Source organism: Panthera uncia, chromosome D1, assembly GCF_023721935.1.
Source record: "Panthera uncia isolate 11264 chromosome D1, Puncia_PCG_1.0, whole genome shotgun sequence".
NCBI classification, from domain to species: Eukaryota; Metazoa; Chordata; class Mammalia; order Carnivora; family Felidae; genus Panthera; species Panthera uncia.
The window spans coordinates 501,538-507,031 of NC_064808.1; the positions used below are offsets into that span (position 1 = coordinate 501,538).

General features: G+C 66.1%; 1 long non-coding RNA gene across 1 annotated transcript; it reads right to left on the reverse strand.

The window, feature by feature from the left end:
- Nucleotides 1–954: 954 nt before the first annotated feature.
- Nucleotides 955–5,231, reverse strand: LOC125911621 (uncharacterized). Its single transcript, XR_007454386.1, has 2 exons — nucleotides 5,135–5,231; nucleotides 955–3,769 (listed from the first exon to the last, which is right to left on the reverse strand). It is a non-coding gene; the product is annotated as an uncharacterized LOC125911621 (long non-coding RNA).
- Nucleotides 5,232–5,494: the final 263 nt, after the last annotated feature.

Sequence of the window (5,494 nt, forward strand, 5' to 3'; positions counted from 1 at the left end):
CAGGACCAAGGCTCCCAGGACAGGACCAGGGCCCCAGGACAGGACCAAGACTCCCAAGACAAGACCAGAGCTCCAGGACAGGACCAGGACTCCAGGACAGGGCCAGGGCCCCAGGACAGGACCAGGGTTCCCAAGGTAGTATCACGGCTCCCAGGACAGAAACAGGCCTCCAGGATAGGACCAGGACTCCAGGACTGACCAGGGATCCCAGGACAAGACCAGGGATCCCAGGACAGGACCAGGGCTCCAGGACAGGACCAAGGCTCCCAAGACAAGACCAGAGCTCCAGGACAGGACCAGGACTCCAGGACAGGTCCAGGGCCCCAGGACAAGACTAGGGCCCCAGGACGGGACCAGGGTCCCAGGATAGGACCAGGGCTCCCAGAATAGGACCAGGCCTCAGGATAGGACCAGGGCTCCAGGATAGAACCAGGCTTTCCAGGATAGGATCATGGTTCCCAGGACAGGACCAGGGCTCTAGGACAGGACCAGGGTTCCCAAGGTAGGATCAGGGCTCCCAGGACAGAAATAGGCCTCCAGGATAGGACCAGGACTCCAGGACTGACCAGGGCTCCAGGACAGGAGCAGGGCTCCCAAGAAAAGACCAGGGCTCCAGGATAGGATCAGGGATCCCAGGACAGGACTAGGGCTCCCAGGCTGGGGCTTGACCACAGGCAGTGGCAGATGCAAAGGAAGCCGAGGGCAGTGGTCACTGCAGGTGGGCCTGATGGGCCTTTGGAAACCTGGCAATGGGGCAGGACAGCCAGGCAGGGCTTGGAAGGAAAGTCTGCAGTGACTCTGGCACCTGTCAGAACTCGGAGGTGCTTTTAGCAAATCTTGGAGGGGAAGTGAGGTCTGAGGACCCAGGGCCGGCCTGCAGGGGCCTCCGGAGGTATGGCTTTTGCTGCCCCGTGGTGAATGGTTCCACATGTGGGGTCCAGTGGCCTCGTGGAGAAAGAGCATGCTGGGGACAGGGGTACAGAGACCCCCGGGAGAGGGCATCCTTGCCAAGCTGGGGAGCAGGCCGGGCCGGGGCAGGGGCGAGGCCCGTCTGCAGTGTGGGGCAGCTCTCCTGTCACGTGGACATGGGGAGGGCCCAGCACAGCCTGGTCTGGCCCTGCTGAAGTTCGGGGTGCACGCTGGGGGTGCACATGGGGCCTCCAAGGGGTTGGGATTCAGGGATCCAGACCTGCCAAGCCCAGGACCCTGGGACATCTTGAGACTCCCTTCCATGCACTGTGTGGAGGCCCTGTCCCCGCTCTCCTCAGGGTCTCAGGTCCATGGTTCCCCACAGGGAGGGGTGCAGGGCCACACCTCAGCTCCACCAGGGGGCCCCACAGAGACCCGTGGTCCTGGCCAGCCCTGTGGGACCCCACAGCTGGGCAGCCAGAGCAAGGAGAGGGTATCTTGACCTGGCCCACAAGTGGGACAGAGGAGGGGCAAACACCCTGCCCAGGGCACGTTGTTGGGGTACGCCCCAGTCCTAGGCCCTAATGTGAGGTTCTGAGAGGAGAGGCCCCATCCTGGGGCTGTCTGAGGGAGGTGGTCCCATCCCATAGCAGTCTGAGGGGCGTTGGCCCCATCCTGAGGCAGTCTGAGAGGGGAAGCCTCATCCTGGGGGCAGTCTGAGGGAGGTGGCCCAATCCTGGGGCAGTCTGAGGAGGATGGCCCATCCTGGGGCAGTCTGAGAGGGAAAGCCCCCTCCTGGGGTAGTCTGAGGAAGTGGCCCCATCCTGGGGCAGTCTGAGCAGGGTGGCCCCATCCCAGGGCAGTCTGAGGGGGGTGACCCAATCCTGGGGCAGTCTGAGAGGGAAAGCCCCCTCCTGGGGTAGTCTGAGGAAGTGGCCCCATCCTGGGGCAGTCTGAGCAGGGTGGCCCCATCTCAGGGCAGTCTGAGGGGGGTGACCCCATCCTGGGGCAGTCTGAGGGAGGTGGCCCCATCTTAGGGCAGTCTGGCAAGGGTTAGTCTGAGGGGGGTGGCCCCATCTTGGAAGAGTCTGAGGGGACAGTCTGAGGGGACAGCCCATTGCCCAGTTGCAGGGGGGAGGCCTGACCTGGCTGGATAGGAGGGGCGATGTCTTGGATGCAGGCAATAGAGGGGGTCTGGGGGCAGGTCTTATCTGGAATGCTCCAGCCCCAACCTGCCCAGCCTTGGCCCTCCTGGGGTCTCCCATGGGGGCTTCCCAGGCCACACATCCCCATCCTGGGCAACGGGACTTCTCACCCACTCTGGACAGGAAAATCCCAGTTCCCTTAGTCACCTTGTGAAATGAGAACCGTGCCACACCCTGGGTCTCAGTTTCGTTCTGACACCACATTGGGGGGGGGGGGGGGGGGTGCTTGGGCGGGGGTCCCAGGCCCTAAGGGGCCAGGGGCATTCAGCCAGCTCTCAGGCTGAGCTCCTGACCGAGCAGGCACAGGTGCCTCCCCGCCTGCCTGGGCCTCGGCCGCGGTCCACGCCGTCCTCTGTGTCCTCCTCCCGAGGGACAGCTGGGGTGGGGGGGTCAAGGAGGGAGGCGGGGATGCCCCGGCCAGGCTGCTCAAGCCGTGCCCTTCTATGGGCACACGGTGGCCGGAGGAACACGAGACAGGCTGATGGGAGGAGACATTCCTGAGTGGGGCACAGCTGTCTGCCGGTCGCCCCCTCCCCCCAGCGCTCGGGCCCCTGAACCCCCGAAGCAGGGCGCCCTGTGGGCCTGGGCGAGGGGAAGGCACCCTTCCACCTGCCTCACGCACACATGCACACTCATGGCAGAGACTTCCAGATCGGTTCCCTCGTTACGAATAAAGACGTCGCCACAGGATCAGGGAGGCGACACCGACCTCAGTGGTTAGAACCCACTGAACAAGTCAGCCCTGAGGCTGTGGGGACCTGGCCTGCGGCTCCGCCCTGCCCAGCAGGTGCTGCTGGGGGCGGGGGTGGGGGAGCAGACGGAGCTGACCAGCAGCGCCCTCCTCTCCATGCTGGTGGCTCTGGGTGTCCTGTCCCTGCACAGGCTGGCACCCAGCGGCTCCGCGGGGCTCCCTGCCCAGGTCCGGGTGTGTGGCACTCCCCTTCTGCCCGTGTCCGCCTCCCGCGCCATCTCTAAGCAACAGCGGCTGCAGCACTGGGAGCAGGCAGCGGCCAGCATCGTCACCTCCGTCACCTGGGCGGGGGCGGGCGGGGCACCCGGCCTGGCCTCCAGCAAGGGCTTCGAGGGTCCTGGGGCCAAGCAGCCCCTCCCGGCCGGGCCCTCCCACCCCCACCTCCTGCCGGGGTAAGGCCCTGAGTCCCTGCCTCGGGGGTCCGGGCCTCCGTGTCCTGGGTCAGCATCCCAGTGGCTGGGGCGCGAAGCCGGCCTCTCCCGCTGAAGCCCGGCTACAGAGGCCGACTGGAGAGACACGCACCCACCGCGGGGTGAGACGGGGACCCCGGGAAGTACCCTGCAGCCGCCTGCTGCCCCAAGTCCCGGCGGCCCCATCCACCCCCAGATTAAGCGCCACCCACTGTAAATGCGAACTCTCCCGCGCGCTCAGAACGGACTCTTACCCGGCGTCTTTGTCTGCCAGGAGCGCCTCCTGCTCCTCGGAGCCAGGGTGGCTCGGAGCCTCTGCCATCGGGCCGGGGTCCGGGCCGCTTGGGGCTGTGCGTGTGCCTGTGACTCCGGCTGCTCCCTCAGGCGGCTGGTCCCAGCGTCCCCCTCCCCCAGCTGGGTTTCACTTCCCCCTTCCGGCTGCAGGTTGAGGTTTGAAGGGCACTGGGGCTGGGGTTGGGGTGTTGTTTTTTAATCTGTTGATGCAAGAGAAGAGAAAAAAAAAAAAACCCAACCAGTCATCAGGAAGTGTTAAGCAAGTTGCAAGGGCCAGCGGTGACAGAGAGGGGCCCCGGGAAGGCAGCAGTGCGTGCACGGGCCAGACAGTGTCGGGACGCCTGTCGGGGAGGCCCCGTGGGCTCCTGAATCCCCCAGAGTCCTGGATGGAAGTCTGGGCGCGGCAGGCCGTGCGTAAGCACCAGGACACGGGTCCGGCCCCCAAGCCTCCACGATAAGCATCATCTCTCTGGACGGAAGCCTCCCGGGAGCGGAGCACAGATGCACCTGTTCTCCGAGCCTCTCGAGGCCACACCTCGGGCCCCCCGACTGGTCTGAGCTCTTCAGGCCACTGACTGCTGGGGCCCTGCAGAAATGCCCCGTGCCGCACACCCCCGCTTCCTTTACTTTCCTGAGCTGCTGGGTTCCCCGGTCTCCTGCTGCCCCTCCCGGGCTCCTCGCCCCCACACTCAGGGAGCTTGGAGCTGACTTGGCACCATCAGCATCACCAGGCCCCGGAGGTGGGGGCGTAGGGGCTCCCCGGGGAGGCGGGGAGGGCAGTAGCGCCCCCAGAGTGTTCATGCTTCAGGGTGGGGCCTGGCCAAGGGACAAGCCGACTGGGAGGCGGTGAGGCGCCCTCGTCCCCACCCGCACGCACCGAGGAGCCTCCCCATTCAACACTGTGAAGGGGGTCCCGCACCAGGACTGCGCAGGGCCACCGGGAGCTCTCAGCCTGCTGCCTCCCCCGTCCCCTCTGTGGTTCCCAGGGTCACTCTCGCTGTCCTGCCACGGACCAGGATGCAGTGGCTGGACGTCTGTCCGAGTGGGGGCTGGGCCTCAGCATCGCGGCCAGCATCCCCAGGGACACGGGCCACCCCGGATCGGCCCGCCATTTGGTCCTTCCTCTGCCCCTACGGTGAGGTCGGCCCCAACATCACAGCTGGGAAATTTAGGGGCCTTGCCAGGAACGGTGAGGGCAGATAGAGGCCGGGTGCTCCTCCCAAGACATGTCTTCCGGCCGCCGCCACTGTCCCCTGATTCACGGGCCTGGTGCGGCGTGAAAAGGCGGGGCCTCTGGGTCAAACGCTATTAAGAACGTCAAAAGGGAGACCGTGGAGCTTGAAAGCAGCCCCGAGGGGGGCGCCGCCCTGACCTGCCGGACCCGCCCGTTCACCCCCTCTCAGGCCCTGGCCCTTGTGACCCTCTGGACGCTCGCCGGACCCCAGGGCCCTCGAGGGCTGCTGGCCTCCCCTGCCCACGCCCGTCCTCAAAGGCCCAGAGGCAACTGCTCCCTCCTGCGGTGGGGGGGAACTGTGTCCCCCCCACTCCGGACCTCACAGTGGGACCTGATTTGGAGAAAGGGTCCTTGCAGATGTAATGAGTGAGGATGAGGTCGTCAGGGTGGGCCCCTCGTCCCACGAGACTGTGTTCTTATAAAAAGAGGAAATTTGAGTGAGACTCGCACGCAGGGCGAGGCCACGTGAGGACGCGGAGGCAGAGGTGGGGGTGTGTCTACCAGCCGGGGGGCTTCAAAAAAGGCCCGGAAACCGAGGGGGGGGGGGGGGGACGGACCCGGAACAGACTCTCCCTCACCGCCCCGGAGGGAACCCACCTGCCCACGCCTGGAGCGGGGACTGGGGGACACCAGTTCCTGCTGTGTAAGCCGCCCTGGCTGCGGGTCTTTGTGCCAGCCGTCCACCCCCTGC